At 37.1% G+C, this 21573-nt stretch overlaps 1 protein-coding gene and 1 non-coding gene across 7 annotated transcripts in view; one reads left to right on the forward strand and one right to left on the reverse strand.

Moving 5' to 3' along the window:
• The window catches only part of LOC135799552 (uncharacterized), a 97247-nt gene that overhangs the window by 54882 nt on the left and 20792 nt on the right, over positions 1-21573 (reverse strand). The window lies entirely within an intron of this gene.
• Positions 19247-19318, forward strand: TRNAH-GUG (transfer RNA histidin (anticodon GUG)). The gene has a single exon. It is a non-coding gene; the product is annotated as a tRNA-His (tRNA).

The following is a 21573-nucleotide window of genomic DNA, read 5'->3' on the forward strand; positions in this document are numbered from 1 at the left end:
CCGGTGATTGTATCGTTAGAGACGCGAGTGTCGCTCGCGACAAAATGTCTCTTTAACCTTCAATATATGTGCTTTTTGCTCGACTCAAGCGTAATAATGAGATTCGCAAACGAGCGGCACGGCGGACGAGACACGGCGTCACTTTTAAAATGGAGCCGCTACACCCACATATGCTCCACAGCGTTAATATAATATTTTCACACTTCGTACGAAACTCATTTGAGGGCGGAAAAAAAGTTTGCCACGTATATAGTTTCAATTTCTTTTATTAAAAGAAAAAAGGAAAATTTTTGAAATTTTCTTGTTTGCGGTAAAATATTCTCGTTATTATCCCGGATATAGTTTATACAACACAACCTCAAGTTGTCGGTTGTGTGGCTGCAGCGTGTGTTTGATTCTCTGTTCGTTTGTTGATGGAGCACGACGAATACTATAGATATAGTTGGGATAAATTTAATAAAGCCAAACGTAGCAAACATCTGTCGTCCGGAAAAGCCGGCTTATTTTTACTCTGGTTTTAGTATTCGCGTATTTTTTCTGCTGACATTATACAGCTTCATTTTCTAACGTAATTTTTACCTTTCGACATAAAATATTTTGTTACACAATGCATAAATAATAAGACGTAAATAAAAATGATTCGAATACGGTATTTATCTTTAGCATTGCATAAATGATTGACGACTGCGAAATATTTTCGACGTCCGCATTGTAAATAATGCGCCGATTGAGAAAAACACAAAACACAAGATGCGGAAAAAGCAACATGACGTGATGCGCGCATTTCCGGTGTGCGCGCGAGATTTCCTCGTCGAATATCGACGCCAATTTGTTTTCATGCCTCGCAAATGTTGATTCTATCATGGAGATTTCCGCCCGCGAAGATGCGAAGCGACGAGTCAATAAACGAATAATAAGTCAGAATGTCACAACACAAAAACCCCGAATGTAAACGTATATTGCGGATTTACTTTGGAAAATAATACCGACAAGTTGTTATCTAGATTACCGTCTACTTGTAAATGAAATGTAAGGCAATAATCATAAGAGTTAACAAAAATGACTATTACATGATCATTAGATGCTTGAGCTGAATTCGGAAAAGAACGAACGCAGGCTCCCCCAATGGGGTAAGTTTTTTTACGCGTGCCCGTCCTTTGGCCTCTCCTGGGCCTCGTGTAATAACAATAAAACGTCGAATAAGGGAGAATAAAGATTCCATAAGTTTTCGACCGGAGTGGAGTTGTTAGTATCCGAAAAAATACAGAATGTTAATAAATTACATTTTAAAAGTGCCAACAATCCAAACGTATTTCTCCAGGTAATAATTTCAACTAGTGAAAGAAAATAATTGAATCTTTGCGTTGAAGTTACTTGCCAAGTCTTAAATTTCCTCTTTTCGTCGCAGTCGACGACGGCGAAGCATTTATTGAACTCGATTGAATCGAACGCCGAGCAATTATTGCGTTACGATATTTGTACAACATCCAGAATTCGATTGCGATTGGAATTCCCCGGAGCGTGCCGCGGCTAAATTTAGCCGAGCTGGCTGCGATTCCAGAGCCGCTCCTGAATATGAATCGCAGGCTCCCCATATAATAAGGAGCCGAAGAAAAGGGTAGCGTCCGTCGATAAATAACGACTCCAATAAAAATGTATAACATTTAAATATAAAAAATGTATATGTATAATATCTCCGGCACGAGTTCAGCGCATAGCGTAACATTTGTTATGAGAGTGACCCTTAAGGATTTTTCGTGTGCGTGCAAGAAATGGATTCGGCTACGTATGTTTTATAAGAGAGAAAAAGGCGGAGGCATCTCAATTACATATGAAAAATAACGAATTTCTTTCTTTGTCATAAGCAGAAGTTGTGTGACGTTCGAACTCTTAGAGGTCTTGCCTTCGTGCGGAAATGATGACAGCCAAACACAGGAAAACCTTTGAAAACTCTAGGTGGACATGGACCATTTCCACACACGTCCGATATTTATGGATATTGGTTGTTGTTTGCCAATGTTCTTGGTCGAACTTTCCTTCTCCAAAAAAGGATTATGATATTTTCTCAGCCCCGAAACCAGATGGCGTTGTACCATAAATCAAAACGTCACTCCCCGAGGTTATTTTCAGCTTTTGCAACGTCAATTTTAATTTAAAAAACGTAATGCATTGTCAGGGCGTGAGAAATAGGTGGAAACGTTAAAACAAATTGGTTCCGCATGATGGTGCGCGCACATGCTATTGAATAAATAATTTCTTGCAAAATACATTCCGGCTGGAATGTCGCGCTCGAGTTCCTCGTTGCTGGCGCACTTGGAATCCTCGTTGCACGTCCGAGGCATTTGCATCGCAGCAGCCAGCAATGCTGCACACTCACTTGCAACAACGCGCAAAATGGCCACCCGTTATGAATTTGGTGTATTGCACAGTAGTGCGCACACATGGAAATAATAAAATACGCATTAACCGTTCGTGATGCATGCCTGGCGTCCATCCACGTGTTTTCGTTCGGAGGGCATATAATTGTATGCAAAACGTATGCGAGTGCCCACAAAGCGCGAGAAAAGAAAAACATTACAATTTATATTATTTCGAGGTATAACAAGTGTTTTGTCAAAAGCATCAATAGCGCATAAAAACGCATTTTGGGCATTCAAGGATGCACAAAAAATATTGTACTCTCATTTACATATTGCTCATGGCACACAACTGTCAGTTGAATGGAAAAAATTGTTAAAAGCATGCGTTGATTTGAAATTTGTGTCGCACTCGTTGTTATACGCTTTGTGTAATGTGCAAAGCTTGTGCATCACTGCGTTCAGCGTTGGCGCATGTAACACTACAGTTTCCGCTATTTTTGTTCGACGCAAAATGCAGTTTTACGATTTTGTGGTGGAACCATGAATATATCGCCATTAACCGAATAAAAAAAACATTGTAAACGTGAATTTACACGGTAACCTCAAATATTTATTTGTTGGTTTTATTCATTTCCAAAAACTAGCAGTAATATTAAACTTTGGCTAATGTTGACTTTGTAGTGGTGATAAAAATCATTGCTGCACCTTTCAAAATGCCGTGAGTCGTGTATGTGGTTGAGTTCATTTTCGTTTTCGTTTTCGTCAATGCGCCATTTTGTTTTGCGGTGTTCGTGCGCGCCGAAACTCAAATAGACGCAGAAATAAGAACTTGTTCAGAATGAAAGCGGCGGTAGCAGTGTGCGGAAAGCTCTTCGCACGAGGGTAAAGTCATGCCGAAGTTTATTCTACATGAATACTGCATTGCAAAATTGCAAATTGGACGCCGATTCAATTTACATACATTTCATCAAACGATATAGATACCTTGACAGGTACGATAACAAAAACGAAGGGATGAAAGCATCGTTTGCTCGCCAGCAGCCACGAATATATAATATTTTGTTGCCGTGAATAAAATTTAGACATTGCGGGGTTTGAATAAATTACATATTAAATTTTCATGAAGAAACACCAAGAAAAAAATCACATTTTCAAATATTTTTGAAATTTTCCATTAAATGACTCAAATATTTTCTTTTACATAAAATATAAATATTTACACAAAAGGAAAATATTGTGGAAAATTTATTTTTACGTGTAATTCTTGTTCAAGAACAAATAAATTAACCAAAACATCATTTTTTACGTGCGGTAAAAACGTGAATCCCAAATGGTAATTAATCATCTTCGATTTGGTTATGATGTACGAGTATGCGCCGCGCCTCCTGGCATCTATGCAACTCGCGCGTATTGTGTTTAATAATAGTTATGCAGCCCCCCTTGCAATTCCGCCAACAGTATAGAAAATGTAATGCATGTGTATACGTATATACTCTGCGGACGATTCAATTAAAGTGCTCACTCGCTTTCCTATATTTCATTGTGAAAATACAATGTGTGCTTCTATTTTCCCGATGAAAACGCATTCATATATCCCCCTTGCGTGCGCAAACAGGAAAGCGGAAAGTGAGAACAATGCATGCATTTTACGTGCCGTTTATCCTGCCAACGCATCGCAATCAACTAATTCTTTTATTCTCACGTTTGAGATGTTCATTTACACAACAATTCAATCATTAATAATACCAACAAAATCTCCACTTTATTATTCAAAAATTTATAGGAAGAAGAAGACTAAAATGTGCACGTTTTTGGCATTCAGAAGAAAAAATAAAAACATTGGTGTAAAACGCAACGACATGGGAAATACCGACGAGATCGTCAAATTATTATGAAACGCTCGTTTCCGAAGCGGCTACCGGTACGTGTGTATCACATGCGCCGTCGCGCGCTGCCACCATCACAGCATAGAAAAAACAAGCCCATGTTTTATATCGTAATATCTCTCAATATAAAATCGATTCCGTTAACCGCTCGACTGTTATGAATGCAATATGAGCTTTAAGAGCCCGTGCACGTCTCGCGCGTACGTATTCGACAAACTACCCAAAAACTACTTCACTTATATGCCACTAAACTTGCAGCTTTTCCATCGATTTCCCTCGCGCTTCACAACGATAATTTCACGTCAAACGCAGACGTACTTTAATTTTTTTCCTCCGGAAATTTTAAGTAGGAAAATATTGAAAGTATTTTATTGCCTGTGTGTGATTTTTGTAACAATGACCATTGATGCAATCCCAACAGTGGTCGCTGATCTGATTAAAACCCCCTCGGCGCACAGGTAATGCAGGAACATTATTAACAGTTCAGCCACGCCGTATTCAAATGCTCCCCTCATTCGACAGTGTAACCACAAACCTCTAAATCCATTGACTGCTTTCCATTCGCACACTCGCGCCGCGTTTGGACAAACATAACGAGAGCCCACGGTTTACACGAATTGAATGTCAACATCCACCAACTCAACTCAACATTGTAATAATGACTGCCATGAGAAGGCTTTAATGCGATACCTGTGCTTTCGTAGAAGACTCAAAACGCAGTCTGATTTTTTTTTCGGTACGCTGTCTTGGTTTCTCTTTTTTTCAGGCGTTGCTTGAGGTATTATTTTTGAACTGGCCTATATTTCTCGCCGCTCTTATCCTCCACGACGCGCTTTTTGCACCATCCGCTTTTGTAACCGAAACAAGTCGGACACGACAGTGGCTGTGGTGGCAGACGATGCGCAACTAAATACTCTTAAACAAAGTAACTGACGCTTTTGTCACATAAAACTTTTTCTCCGCTAAATGCAGCCGTAAGAAGCAGCGCACCCAACGGCCCTAAACCGAGTAGCACTTAGAGCCACTACAGCAATACATACTGGTCGTTTTAAAAGCTGCTAGGGTTTCTTTTTTACTCTTACAGTGTTATATAACATAGTCAAGCAAAACGAAAACGATTTTCTAGAATCTTGAATCAGGAGTATTTTTACAAGCTAGAATAAAGACAATACGGATGTTATGGTATTTCCTAGCAAGATTTCTTTTAAAACTGTCGGTAAATTTGATATTTTCGATGAAAACCGAAAATACGTCGAGAAAAAACACGGATTGTTTTTGTTTGACGCGGACAAGAGAAACACATTTCAACAAATAGAACGACAACAATGGCTGCCAGAAGAAACGCTCAATTATAGCAAAATCACTATCGGTTTGATAGAAAACACCCGAGACGGATGAAGATAAGAATGTAGAATAAAACAACTAACAAAAGAAATCAAAAACCTTTTAAAAAATCAGAAAATCATTTTACTATTAAATAAATTAATTTCAACGCACGTACAAATACGTAAACTTAATTTCCTCTAAATAAAACCTGAGTTGAATAGAAATAATACCTTCAGAGGTTAATTATGCTCGTATTTTCTGCAATTAAAATTTCTCCGAAATTCTTTGAACGTAAATACGCATTCAGTAATATTATGGATGCAGTTGTGTGCCGCCCTAGTTTATAATAACATATGAACGTAGAATACCCAACTAAAGCAATATTAATGCAAATACGTGCCGGGGATAGTCGACTCGCCACGGCATCAATAGAATCGAGAGACCGGATAGGACAAACAAAGGTGTCCGCATTACAGATTCCTGAATGGAGTGTTTGCATTTTGCAGGTGTGGGATGTACTCTCGACGATCGTACAATCGCAGGGCGTTCAATACACATGTATATATGTTAAATGAGTGTGTGTGGTAGATTGAGTTGCAGTTGGCGAATATTGTTGAGGAAATAGACATGATCAAGTGACTTGCAGACTAAGTTTAAGTAGTTTGGGTTAACATAGACTTAGATATTAGTTCATCTATCACGATTATTATTATTGACTTAAACTAGGTCTTGTTTGTTTTGTAGTAACTTAGAAATCAAAAGTGAAACAGGAATTTTTCCGGAAATAAAAATAGTAGAAAAATAGTGAAAAGTAAAGAGTGAAAACGCTTTGTACGCGTGATGCACCTTATCTCTGGTTGTATGGATCAGTCCGCAGCCGCACGCAGTGTTTGCCTCCGTTTGTTCCGTACTCTTTCCTTTCGCCCTTGATATCAGCCGCGACTCAAACACAAACAAGATACGCACATACGAACAGAGAAAGCTCGGTCGGGACACGGATTACACACAACCCTGCGACGTGAAATAAGGATGAGAAGACTACTGCCGGCTCCCTGCCGACTTAATACACACGTTGATTTCGATGTGTTTTCGTTCAAGGCTCGAGGTCGGCGGTGGGCTCAGCGAACGGCAAACGTGCGGGAATCTAAAAAGCTGTTTGCTTAGGATCTCATGCTCTGCAACCGTTTTCGGTTTCCGAAGATGCGCCCCAGATAAAAATTACTTTCAAACGTATTCTCCATTAACAAAACGCAATGCTCAACTTATCACAACTCAATCAACAAAAATTTATTATTTTTAAAATAAAAACAATAAAATTTTAGGAAATAAAAAGGGATTTATGGATATATCTTTGCAATAATGCAATTTGTGCTTGTGGCTAAATTTCTAATGTGAGTTTTCGAAATAAAATCGTGCGCAGAGCGAAGAAAAACGCGACCGACCCCGAAATTAAATAAAGATGTCAGAATGCGCAGAATTGAATTTTGTTGTTTGCTTTCAACTGTCGCACGAAACTCGCATAGAACCCGGAGAGACAATGCGATATTGGATTTTCACTCTGCACGTCCCAACTATATATCTACCTGCACAAAGTTAATATTTGCTCTATGGTCAAGTGGATCTTTTTTCTCAGTGTAACTCATTTAAAATTTGCTTAAAACACAATTATTACCAAAAGTTCTTCATATAAGAATAAGAATAGGAAAATAATTCTCGTTATAAATTTATGTGCTTCACATAAATTCACTTTATGTTATGCTTTAATTAACTTTGCATTAATGCGGCGCTATTTTTACACCAAAGTTCTCGTTTTTACAACTTGAACGTAAATTAAAACACATGCGCATATATTATGCGGAGCTAAACGCTACAAACTGTAGCGAAATTGATTAATGGCCAAGTCTGCATTTTCCCTTCTAGCTGTATTCGGGAGTGGACACAATTTATATACGCCAAAAATGTCATGCAATGCAGTTTTCTAAACGAAACAAACAAACAAATATATCTCCATTAAAAATATTAAATCATCACTGTAAATTTTAAAACAAAAAATAATTTAATAAAAATTTACTCTTTAAATTGATTAAAAATAGTGTTGTTTATTTTTAAATTGCAAACACTATTAGTTTAATTTAATTTAATTTAATAAAAGTTGGAATAAAAATAAACGCGATTAAAATCAGATTTATGAGGTTGCATGTTATGCAATTCCGCTCGATGTAGCATAATACGCTCGATATTTGCCAGGAAGTGAGATTTTGAGAAGTGGTACCTATCGAGCAAATGAGTTATTAGGAAATTTCGTGGTTTCACTGTTGGTATCTGTCTCTGCGCCGAGCGGCCGCACCGCATCGTACAAACCCAAATCATTCGCGATGCCGTCGAGTTTCTGCGCATTGTTCCCCGCAAACTGTTTGCCGGATTGTGTCGGCTTTGCGCCACAGCTTGAAGGGAATGATAAACTTGTGTAGAACTATTGTACTATCGTTGTTTCAATTGTTAATCGCGTAGCACTGGATGTAATTTCGCCTCGGTCGCTAATCCCACATCAATCAGTAAAATATATCAACTTTTCCAACACACACACAAAACAACTTTTTCTATTATCTACTAGTAAATAAAATTCCTCATATTTTAATCCATTACGTATGGAAAATATAAATGATTTATACAAGTTGACGACTTGTTTGCGGCATAAATTTGAAAGTTCACACCGTTCGAGAAAAATGTCACCGCCGCATGTAAAATACGAAGCGGTGATTATGCCACCCAGCACCGCAGTGAGATATTATTCATCGCTGTGCGTTGATATAAAATTACAACCGATTTGTTCGTTTCAAAGGAGGCGACTAATCTCGCACCTTCGTTCGTCGCGTGAAAAATGATTCGAAACAATAACCCCGGTGCGCGTCACTGTGCACTTAACTTTAGCACAGCCCACACACAACATTATTCCTCCCTTAGAAATTACCCGCATGAATAATACTGGTGAGTGATGCCAAGTCATAATAGATATATTAACGCGGCGGGAATGCAGTGGGTTGAAAATAAAACTGCGCACAGTGACAGTTTTCACACTTTGGAACGCGGACGCTGACTAATTTGTTCATTTGTTAAACGCACCTTTTATCCTTTCCTCTTGTATTACGTAAAATGTCGTCAACATAAAAATATAACGCATTTTACATCTAGTGAATAAAATACAGTATTTTATTCGTGTATAATACGCCCCGAGATTAATTTTTAATTAAAATTTGCAGATGTTTCATTTTACGAAAATATTTTTTTGCTTTTTATCCAAAAATAACAAAAAGAATCCCAAACACATTTATACCTGGCGGCGTTTACTGCGCTTTCCCTTAAGTAACATAAAAAATCGTCGCCGCTTAATAACGGGCTGACCCCGGTAGCACCTACCAATTTTTCATGCACACACAACCCCTTTGCGCAAACATCGTACTTACGTTGTTAGCAAGCAGGTTGACGTCCGCGTGCGCGCGCGAAGATGGAAGCGGTTTTTTCCGCTGCCGCCGCCGGCGTGAAATTTAATTAACAGCTTGATGGATCGACTCACCTGTAACACACAATTATGTTTCAGTTAGAAGAAAAATTGAATCAGCCGCTGGTATATACACGCGGATTAGAACGCGTGGCGTACAGCACGCCAGGCAATGTGAAAATGAACGAGGCGTGGTGATTAATTAATAAAACGCGCGTTGAATCAGGTCGATTGTCGTAGCGGATGAATTTAATTAGTTGACGAGTTTATTTGACTTAATCGCAATTAAGTCGGTACTTTTCTTCGAGATATCGACGTGAATGATTGAAAAACAAATCGGTTTAACTCCTATCTTCATGGTTGATCATAGATGGCGTCACTTCTATTGTTAAAAATTCAGTATGTAATAAAAACGCATAATAATATTAAAAATATATTTATGGAGTTCTAGATCGCGTCAAACATCGCATAAAAACGGCAATAAAAATGAAACATTGTACGCACTCAAGACTACAATATATTTTTTTTATAACCGGAGTAGTTTTACGAATAAAAAATTCTTTATATTATTAATATTATGTAGGATCAGCAATATTTTGAAGTGGTAAACGAGTAGTTATAACAAAACGTTTATAATTTGTGTAATTGCACAAATGATTTAATCATTAATACACATTCAATTTTCAGTTAGTGTCAGCTGTTTATCAATGCTGATTACGTAGAATGTGCGCTGCAGCTAAAATTAAATTGAATCACGTTATTGAAAAGAGGCCCCCTTTCATTACGTGAATAACTAATGAATGAGTAAATTTGGAATGGAATCCATTTTCGACATGGTATTTGCCGAGCTGCGTGGCGACGAGTTTAATTCTGCACGGCGCATCCACCCAAGCGCAGCGCCAAATATAGGTTAGGGTTTAACCATGTTAACCTTGTCAATATCTAATCTAGTTTGAGTGCAGCAATAGTTTAGATTTACTTTTACGCTTTTTGTACAGATTATATCAGAAATTCACTGTTTGAAAATATTTATGGAGAAATCCACTGGGAAAATATTCAAAAAATGAAAAAAAAATAAAAATGACGTAGGATTCCTTGAGACTGCTTTTGGAATATTAAAAAAAACTTATCAATTATTTCTGAAAATAATAAGCTCCGTGAGAAAAACAAATAAAAACTTGTAACGTCCGTAAGTAAATCGCTGAAAGGACTCTTTAAAAAAGCTTTCTTCCTGTTATTGCGCTTTGTTCGCGAGCGGTTTTTCGTGACGCGCAATTTTTCTCCACACGCCAACATCTGCGTATTCAGCGCAGGTTTGTTACAGTGTAATTGCGCTCGGTGCGGCGGCGGTGCTCCAGCTCGCAACAACAATGTACTCGTTTTATTCGGCGCGTCGGCACCGCCAAGTGATTTTTAATTTGAGCCGCCGCCGCCGCCGTCCGACCTCGTCGGGTTGCGGTCGAAAAACTAGCGCGCCGACTCGCTCACGTCTCTAAAATGGGAAACGCATCAGTGGGAAAGCACTAAAAATGTGCTTCCACTAAATATTCCCGCACAGACCCCTCGGGGTGCTGGCGGTTTCTCTCCAGTTTCGGGTTTTCATCGAAAAATCCAACACTTAGCGCTTGTTCCGTTCATCTCTTCCATTGCTGGCCGAATGATGTAATGCTTGTTGGTGAGAGTTGGCAGAGTTCAAATTGAGTTTATATGCTCACGAAGTTTATTTCTGTCTTGTTTTTCGGTGTTGTTTTATTTTTTTCTGACCCCGACTGACGTAAAAACAGAGAAAAAAAACGCAATAATTACGAGGAACCGAAATTGCTAATAGCTAAACAATGTGTTTTTATTTTTTACATTTTCAGCTCGAAATAAAGTTATTTTTACATGTAAAGAAATAAATCGAGTAGAATTTAATTTGTTGGTACTTTTCACCAAGTTTTCAAACAGATATAATATAGCAATTTGTCATTCCTCATCAATATCGAATAAATAAGTTCGAGTTCTGAAATCCAATTGAAAAATTGTATCAGGAACGTCCATTAAAAATTTCATATCGCATCGACGATTGCGGCTCGAGAACGACACTCGGGAAAGTGGTAGAAGCAGAGTTTCTTGCCGGCAGTGAGCGACTAACGCAACTGAAAAGCCACCAGCACCGGGCGCGAAGTATGAAGATTAATGTTGCCGATCCACGAACGAGCGCGAAAATATGCCACAGTTTCGCGTCGAAAATAAAACACAGAAAGCAACACACTGTGAATTTTGAAGGATTAGCGTTAACTGCTTCCTTCACTTATTTCTTACTCAAAATATTTCAAAACCTTTCTTTCAATACAATATTTGAACCAAAAAAGTTAATATTCTTAAAAGTTTATAAACAGTGTTGAAATTTTTTATTTATCTTTTCAAAGACGAAAAAAACGTGTTTCCTTATGAATATTTTGACATCCGCAAAGCTTTGACACGTACTTACACCCTCAGCGAAACAACCACGTCGCTCCAGCCGTCATCCCCGCATTCCACCTCTAATGCCTCATAATTTATCGAATCGGTCACGACTTACAAGCGCCGAGACGAGACGATATATAGACGCAAAAGGAAAACCGAGCGTCCGGGCGGAGGCAGCTGCCATAGGACATTTTTCCTCATCATTTGTCAAAACCGGCGAGGAAAAACAAAATCCCACACAACAGCAACACACACAAAAAAAAACAACACGTTTATTATTTAGCGCCGAGAGTATTATATGCATTTAAGGATCGCATGAATATTGAAACGGTTAAGGAGGTCAGAGTTTTTCCGCGTGCGTCAGGGATGCGCTATCTCGCGCATAGTCAAAAATGAAAGAATAACATGCTAATAATAAATCATGCCGGTCTATGAGACGAGGAAGACGGGAAAAACAAAGCGCTGTTATGTCCGGGGATATGTTTTTATGACTTTGTGCTGCAGCGGACGCGCTGAATGCACGAATTATACAAAGTGTTTTGATCTTCCTCAAAAATAATGAATAAAATCATATTTTATTAAATATAATAGAAATTATTAAACACTCGGTATGGTGAATGTTGTTTTGTGCTGTCGTATTGGCCCACAAGTCATTTATTTTCGATTAATTTTTCTTTTCGACGAGCAAACAGTGTTTCGAAAACCATCGCCTAAATGATTCAGGCAGCGGAAAAAATCAACAAATTCGTTACTTTTTTATGAACGCCATGTGGCCCCAGCGGAGGGAATAGCATCATTATAATATCATTAATCTGACAACCGAATGACAATTATATCAATAAATGCAAAAGTTACCAAAATTACTTTCCACGCTTTTATAACCTCGAAAAAAATGCGTACAGATATTAAATAGTATTTTATTATAAATAAAATATGTGATGTGTGAAGTGCTTCGTGTGAAATCGTAGTAAAACACTGCATACGGTTTTTAGGAAGTTGTTCATTTAAATCGGAACATAACTCGCATATTTTGAACGACTTTAACACATACAATCTTATACTGGGTGTTTCCAACCAAAATATGAAAAATATATAATTATAAATAAATATCCAAAATATCATCAGTAATAATTAAGATATATTTAAATATTTATTTTTAAAATATTTTTATTTTCTGTAATTTTGTGATTTTTAATGTTTTAAACACCCTGTACCCGGAAACTATGTAGTATGGTAGTGGCCAGTCTGAGAAACGATAAGATACGATCGGCTCCAATTACACCTTCGTATAAATCAGAATGATATACGAGTTTGTTGATATAATAACATTCGCCGCAATTTTTCATTCGCATCGTACGTTAAGTTGTTGCCGTCGTTCTGCGCTACTCTGAAGTGGTGTGAGTTGGGTTGCTCGTGATTAGGTTGCGCGGCTAATCACGCTCCCCGTCCGAGCTTTAACCGGTGTTTAATTTAACAACGCCGTTTAATTATTGTAATAGTAACCATACAGAAAATATTTCCCTCGAGTTATATTCGCAATAATAAATATAAATTTTTTCGAGGAGGAAAATAATTTATAATCAGCAAGCCGAAAAGTCTACTTCATGTTGAGATAATTCACAATTTTCTCCGTATTATGCGGATCACGGATTGCGATAGCACGAAAAAAATATTACCCGCCAGGATTAACAACGCTACCTACCCGTACGTTGGAACAAGAATACGAAAATATTCAGAGAAGGACTGCGTTTCGGGCACGTAGCGTTTCAACTATACTCTCCCGACTGTAGCACAATGTGGAACACGCCCATTCCGAAATTGTAAATTATTTTCAAGTTATGTTTCATTTAATCACGCTAGTCTTGTTTTAATGCACACCGCGCTCAAGGAATGTTATTTACGATAAGCATACTTGAAAATAAAAATTTGTTGAATATATCTTGATTTTATCTGCGAAAAATATAAAATTCAAGGTTTGTTTAATTACAAACGTCACAATAATTTCCACCGAAAGATAAGGCGCACATTTTTCACATTTCAATTAGTCTAAGAGGTCAAAGTTGAATTTTATCTTAAAATAAAAATATGTTTATTTTTATCTTGTAAATATTTATAGCAATATCAGCCCAATTTATGCATATTGTTTTGCATTCAGCATTTTTATGCCTTTGTGAGCAGTACGCATAAATTATATACGATCAGTAGGCCGCGCAGATCAGCAAATTATCCGCTGTTTCCAATCATCCGAGCGTAAAATTAATATTGGAAAACAACAAAAACATCCGATGATAATTACGTGCACAGCACAGCAGATATCTTTATTAAAGTGTCAGTAAAATAAATAAAAGCCGTAATTATTATGCCGCTCTCCATGCGAAATTACTATATAAACTACATCATGGTACTATATTATGCATAGAAATGAAATTAATTAAATTCACCACGAATACTTAACATCAAAACATGCCGCGAAACAAAACCGACGGCATTCGAGCGATAAAAGTTGCGAATTAATCTTTCTGGCGAATTCAAATAAGCAATTTGAAAGTTTTCCGGCCCGGCGAAATATTTCGGCGGCGCGTTAGGTATGCCAGAATATATCCATAATAATCTAACGTAATTATTACATAAAATGATAACTGGGGAATAACAATGAATATTTTATTAAAAGACGCCTGGAAGCCTTGGATGGCGGTGACTGGGTAGAGTCTGACAGCGCGGGACATAATTAAATTGTTACGCCCTGCACAACCTCGTTCCGAATTGGAATTCTAATGATAACTAATTCCGACGCGCAAATGAACAACGCCCGAGCGCAACGAGACGAGTGTTTGTCATCGCTACCTATTTTCCATTCATGGAACGTAAATTACGCTCTTAAAGTTTTGACGCGCGCTTTTTATTTAACATCTTATTTGTTTTTATTGCGCAAGGTACTCAAAAGTTTAACCAATATAAGCGCGAATAAAACACGACGCTACAAAGCAGCCAGTGGGCTTAATAAAGACGAGGCGACATGTGGAATCAGCATAAATTTTTTTCAGAAAAAAAATAAAGTTTTCTTTTTGTGTAGCGTAGATGTTAGAAAAGTTGCATACAACAATAGAAATGGAAATAAACCAGGACGAAAGAATAACTCCTACTCATATGTAAAAGAAACTTAAGAAGCCAGTGAATGCGTGCGCATATTTTATATTCGTATCCTTGGGCATATCCGCTTATTCCAGTTTTATGTTTATTACCGCCGCCGCCACCGCATCCACCGCCGCACTCAGCATCGAAGTGGAACAAGCAGAAAATTTAAGGACTACACATGTAGCAGGCCGCGCGCATAGTTTGTCTTGGACCGAACAAGAACAAGTACCACTGAACAGTCTTGTAGACGTATGCAACTATTGAATGCGTTGGATTTCGTACAGAGTACTCGGAAAATCACTCAAGCAAAATATTATTACGTGAAATATGATGCTTTACAAAAAAATTCTGAGAATAAAAACCTCAAAAAATGAAAAATTTGTTTTAAATAAAAGAAAATATGTATGCTTTGTTTATTTTAATTAAAATTGATATATGATACACTCTGTGAGGCGTGTGCGCAGGGTGCTAGCACGCTTCGAGCACTTATTGCATTTTGACCCAATTTCGGTATTATTTTCAACCACCAATGCTCCAGACGCCCAACTGCAAGTCTCAGTAGTGCAGTAGTCATCGAACTTGTATGCAGCCGAGAGAACTATCATTAAATCAAAGAACAATGCTTACTGTGGACAGAAATTCTCCACTTATACTCTACAATAACGTTTTGTTTGAAGATATGAATCGTTTTCTTCTAAAAAGTTTAAAAATTCCTCAAAAAATAAAAAATAAATTTACAAAAACAAAATTTCTGTTTGCAGTTAAATTAATGTCCTAATAGGTCACCGGTCAACTATCCAGTGCTCAAAGGAAATGCGATAGCAGTAATCCCAGCTCAAACAAATGATTAGCCTCAGGTGTCACTTAGCAACCCATTCATGTTCATTTCGCGTGCGACCAAAGACAAATTTGCTCGTGGCGATCATGAAAAGACAAGCGTCGACGTGCCGCTATCGCCCCGCATCCATTAAACCGCTCAACCGGCGATAAAATCGCTCATGCATAATGTTATAGTTTCATACTATCGCAATCGCCCCAGCGAGTAATCTAATAAAGACTTTAAAAGATGAAGTTGACTAGTTCGCATATTATCCGAGAGTTTTATTAACTCATATATCAGTAATAACTGTGCAATAAAACGGCATATGTCATCCGCACGTTCTGCTCGCTTGTCTTCATCGGAAAACATAAGGAGCAGAATATGCGTGGCGCATAAATAAACAATGCGCAGAGCTTGTGTGTAATAATCAATTCGGTTTTACTATTGATTTCCTCAATTTCTCATTATGAATTTACGATGTTTAGTAAACGTCAAGCGCGGTAGGTTCGTTGGTATTACTTACAAGAATGTCGTAAATCGAGCGTTTCTCAACGTCTTATAATCACCACCCTCTTGGCAATTGGCACTCTAATGATAATTCGTAATAAACCATTTTATGTGCACGTTTTGGAGCTAATACGAGTACTTTGAGAATTTTAGAAGAAAAAACTTTTTTCTAATTTTTAGTACAAAATTGTGCAAAAATTTAGTAAAAATAATAAGAATTAACTCGTAATGTAAATATACACAGTCTGTAGTATTTGGTTTGGTTGCCCAGTTAGCCGTCTTCATTAATTAAATAAATTTGTAATGGACTCTCGGTTGTCCAGCCGGCGGCGGCGATTTTATTGCGACCATCAAGAGAGCACTCGCCGCCCTCGGACCGTCTAGTTAACATTAACAACCCACCAATCTTAAGCGCGTCTTCGCCGGGTTGCTTCTTTGTTCAGCGGCAGTTTACGCAGGACGGGCGCACGTTTTTCGGCCGGCCGAATCTTGTTTAGGATGTTGTGTCGGCGCGCGGCGGGCGCTGTTGTAAAAGGGATATTATGTAGGTAACTAACGCATTTCGAGGGGCTATTTGTGTTTCTCTTTATAACAGTTTGGGCTTGATGAGATGTGTTTATCTTTAGTGCCTATACTTGTTTAGTTTCAAAGAGTAACGACGTGCCAAAGATGTCGGAGGCAAGCAAGAAGCGCTAAACGAAGCTAAAAGATTGCGAGAACCCAATAAGGATAATGGACGCTTATTATATCCCCCTACGCGGATAAAACTGTTAAATATTTAAAACTACAAACACTTTAATCAAGGAAATTTTAGTCTAAAATTCGTAAAAATTAAAAAGAAAATCAGAATAATTCTGCTAATTTTATTTCTGCATTAGTATTAATTGCAGCATCTGTTAGTGCGATTGCAGCTGCCCGAGAGTCGATCAACTCTGATAGCAATAATAATCATTCGAAGGCGAGTCGATCGAAACGGCAGCAATGACGCAAATCAAGCATGACACGAAGGCTTTCACGGCGCCATCATGATTGCAGCTCCTGATGAGGAGAGACGAAATGCATTCCACTGCACAGCGCAAGATACGCCGCTTCGGTTCCATTCGCACAGCGTGCGATCGCAATTTAATTCGAGGTCGGAAACACGATTGACCCGACTTCAACCTCACCGCGCTTGCAAATCTTAAATTTCCTCCATTCCCGCGCGCACAACCGCAACCCGCCTGATTTATACTTGCTTCTACTTAAATCCACAACCACAACTTAACATCTTCCGTAATTACTTTCAAGTTTCCAAGCGCATTTTCAAACAATAATTTTTTTTGTGATTTTTATTTAAAAATAAAATAAAGACTGGGTCGTAATGTAGATGCAGATCATTATCATCGCATCCACTGTTCATCGCAAAGAGATTATCAACAAAGATGTGGAAGACTTCATTATGCGCGCTAAACCACAAGGCCGGACGAACCCCGCCGGCGTCAAGAGCGCCATCGCCCACATGTTGTATCTTCCTCTTCGTACTCGTCCTTATTCTTATCCTTATCATTCATAAGCGCTCGCGCATTATAACCTTACTTCGTTGTGTTGCTTTGCTTGCTTTTCTTTTTTCTGTGTCTCATCTGGGTGCTTCTATAAAACGTTGTTATATTTCTTAATTAATTTCGTTTCTACTTTAATTAATGATATTGCTTTTAATTACAACGGCGTTGTGTCGAGTCCTTTGCGCCATGCTCTTGCAAATACACAAATTGCAACATTTTTCACATCAAACCCGCGCAGCATTCTTAACCTCACATTTTTAACTATTGTATTTATACATGTAACGCCATCTAGTGGGGAATAAAACACTTAATGTATTTTGATGTAGGACTCAGTCATATTGTAACACTGAGCTGCATTTTAATAAAACATCACAATTGAACCTGCCGGCTGTTATTTATTCCCATTTCCCAGCAGGTTTATGCTCTACAATAAAATCCTATAAATGGATGAGGTATTCACTCACATCCAGGCTGCCTGCGCTGAACAGTAACTTATTGATCGGATCAAAAGTTTGAAAAGTTCAAAACTTGCATTGTTATTTATTCCGGCCATGTTTCAAGCAGCGTAAAAATAATGAGAAACAAAAATCATGCTTATTTAATTAAAGATATCATTTTCTAACTTTTTTTTCTCTAAAAGTTAAAATTTAACCGCCCCGATAGATTATAAATCAATTATCATTAAAAATTGGTAACGCGTGACGTGTAAGCTAATGAGCCAATTAATAAATAATCAATCAAATCCGGAAGTAATGATTATATATTAATAACTAAATAATAGTTCAATGAAAATTGAAAATATTATAATTTAAAATGTTGTAGCATTAATGCCGTCAGCATAATATAGTTTACCTTAAAAATGTCAGTGCATTTGACCATCATGCAAATGAAATGTTCATTACACACACTGATATTATGCAAAATATGCACAGGGAATAATAAATTGATAAAAATTTACAGTCGCCGAGTAAAATAGCCGCGAGGCAAATGTGGCTCAAAGTGAGGCCTGGTGGGAATATCACAAACGTTATGCATATGCACGTAAATTCATATTTTACAATCCACATTAAATTATTTCCATGTGCGCCAGCCGAGGGTTGGTTTGTATTATCCGCGTATGTTTGACTATAGACAATCCATAGTATATTTATATACACAGCGGTGTATTTTACAACGCGTAAAACAACCACTGTAAACAGTTCGGGTATGAGTGCGGAGGTGATTTATATTTCGAATAAACATAAATAATGCGTTCATGCGTAAATGCCAAGGATTCGAGGTGGAGGCGCGGGATGAAAAGGTTGATTGCGTAGAAGGCTATAACACTCGACGCAAAGGATTGCAAGGACCGTAGTTAAAGCCACAATTCGCGAAACAATGGAACGAAAAAAGTTTCCATTTCAAACATTCAAACACACGTGAATTCTGGAGATTCTAAGTTAGAGTGGGTGGCCAAACAAGCCAGGGGAATAATATTATTTTAACTCTATTACTATGTGTCTACATCCGCGTTCAGTCCAAATTAAATATCAAATAACTATCCTTGGCAAACCTTTGATACAAGGTATATATGTTTAATGTAATGTTGGCTCTGTGATAAGATCGTAGGCAACTCAATTCTCTACCTCTGTTGTGTTCATTAATTAATTAACTAAGGAAGCACAATGCGTGAAAGTTGTAATTCTAGTGCGAAGCAGGTAAAAGCAGTTAATAAGTCTTCTACAGCCGTGATCGTCTAGTGGTTAGGACCCTACGTTGTGGCCGTAGTAACCCAGGTTCGAATCCTGGTCACGGCAATGTGTAAAACATTGTCACGGTGAAGACATTTTTGAAACTTTTGGAAAATAAAAAATCTAAAAAATAATTCAATTAATTCTATTTTTGACTAAAATTTCATTTCTTGAATTTCCAATTTAACTGTCGTATCTTATAGAGAATGGTCCGTAAATTAAGACACTGCAATCAGATCTTATTTATCTGTTTTAGTTTACGAGATATTCGCGATTGAAAAAAATGGTCAAAAATTGGAAAATGTCACTTTTTAGTACTTTCAGTCGCGTTTTTTGACCTTTTGCTATTGGAAATATAATTATTTTATATTTTTATCTGATAGGGAATTTTCCAATCTTCCATAATCTATATTTTCTGGTTGCTATCTCTTTTAGTTTAAAAGATATCAGTTTTCAAATATCGTCAAAAAAAAAGTATCAAGCACCCCCCTTTCCCCTTTTTTTCTTAAGAATGAAAATTTCATCTCTCAGATTTCCGTTTTAACTATGCTATCTTATAGAGAATAGTCCGTAGATTAAGACGGTGCGATCAGATCTTATTTATCTGTTTTAGTTTACGAGATATTCGCGATTGAAAAAAATGGTCAAAAATTGGAAAATGCCACTTTTTAGTACTTTCAGTGGCGTTTTTTGACCTTTTGCTATTGGAAATATAATTATTTTCTATTTTTATATGATAGGGAATTTTCCAATCTATCATAATCTACATTTTTCTGGTTGCTATCTCTATTAGTTTAGAAGATATCAGTTTTCAAAAATCGTCGAAAAAAAGTATCAAGCACCCCCCCTTGCCCATTTTTTTCTTAAGAATGAAAATTTCATCTCTCAGATTTCCGTTTTAACTATGCTATCTTATAGAGAATAGTCTGTAGATTAAGACGCTCCGATCAGATCTTATTTATCTGTTTTAGTTTACGAGATATTCGCGATTGAAAAAAATGGTCAAAATTTGGAAAATGTCACTTTTTAGTACTTTCAGTGGCGTTTTTTGACCTTTTGCTATTGGAAATATAATTATTTTCTATTTTTATATGATAGCGAATTTTCCAATCTATCATAATCTACATTTTTCTGGTTGCTATCTCTTTTAGTTTAGAAGATATCAGTTTTCAAAAATCGTCGAAAAAAAGTATCAAGCACCCCCCCTTGCCCATTTTTTTCTTAAGAATGAAAATTTCATCTCTCAGATTTCCGTTTTAACTATGCTATCTTGTAGAGAATAGTCCGTAGATTAAGACGCTGCGATCAGATCTTATTTATCTGTTTTAGTTTACGAGATATTCGCGATTGAAAAAAATGGTCAAAAATTGGAAAATGTCACTTTTTAGTACTTTCAGTGGCGTTTTTTGACCTTTTGCTATTGGAAATATAATTATTTTCTATTTTTATATGATAGGGAATTTTCCAATCTATCATAATCTACATTTTTCTGGTTGCTATCTCTTTTAGTTTAGAAGATATCAGTTTTCAAAATCGTCGAAAAAAAGTATCAAGCACCCCCCCTTGCCCATTTTTTTCTTAAGAATGAAAATTTTATCTCTCAGATTTCCGTTTTAACTATGCTATCTTATAGAGAATAGTCCGTAGATTAAGACGCTGCGATCAGATCTTATTTATCTGTTTTAGTTTACGAGATATTCGCGATTGAAAAAAATGGTCAAAAATTGGAAAATGTCACTTTTTAGTACTTTCAGTGGCGTTTTTTGACCTTTTGCTATTGGAAATATAATTATTTTCTATTTTTATATGATAGGGAATTTTCCAATCTATCATAATCTACATTTTTCTGGTTGCTATCTCTTTCAGTTTAGAAGATATCAGTTTTCAAAAATCGTCGAAAAAAAGTATCAAGCACCCCCCCTTGCCCATTTTTTTCTTAAGAATGAAAATTTCATCTCTCAGATTTCCGTTTTAACTATGCTATCTTATAGAGAATAGTCCGTAGATTAAGACGCTGCGATCAGATCTTATTTATCTGTTTTAGTTTACGAGATATTCGCGATTGAAAAAAATGGTCAAAAATTGGAAAATGTCACTTTTTAGTACTTTCAGTGGCGTTTTTTGACCTTTTGCTATTGGAAATATAATTATTTTCTATTTTTATATGATAGGGAATTTTCCAATCTATCATAATCTACATTTTTCTGGTTGCTATCTCTTTCAGTTTAGAAGATATCAGTTTTCAAAAATCGTCGAAAAAAAGTATCAAGCACCCCCCCTTGGCAATTTTTTCTTAAGAATTAAAATTTCATCTCTCAGAT

Source organism: Atheta coriaria, unplaced genomic scaffold (assembly GCF_025399875.1).
Source record: "Atheta coriaria isolate IRGN ID8LTWV9N9 unplaced genomic scaffold, Caltech_Dcor_3.1 hic_scaffold_9_pilon, whole genome shotgun sequence".
Classification (NCBI taxonomy): Eukaryota; Metazoa; Arthropoda; class Insecta; order Coleoptera; family Staphylinidae; genus Dalotia; species Dalotia coriaria.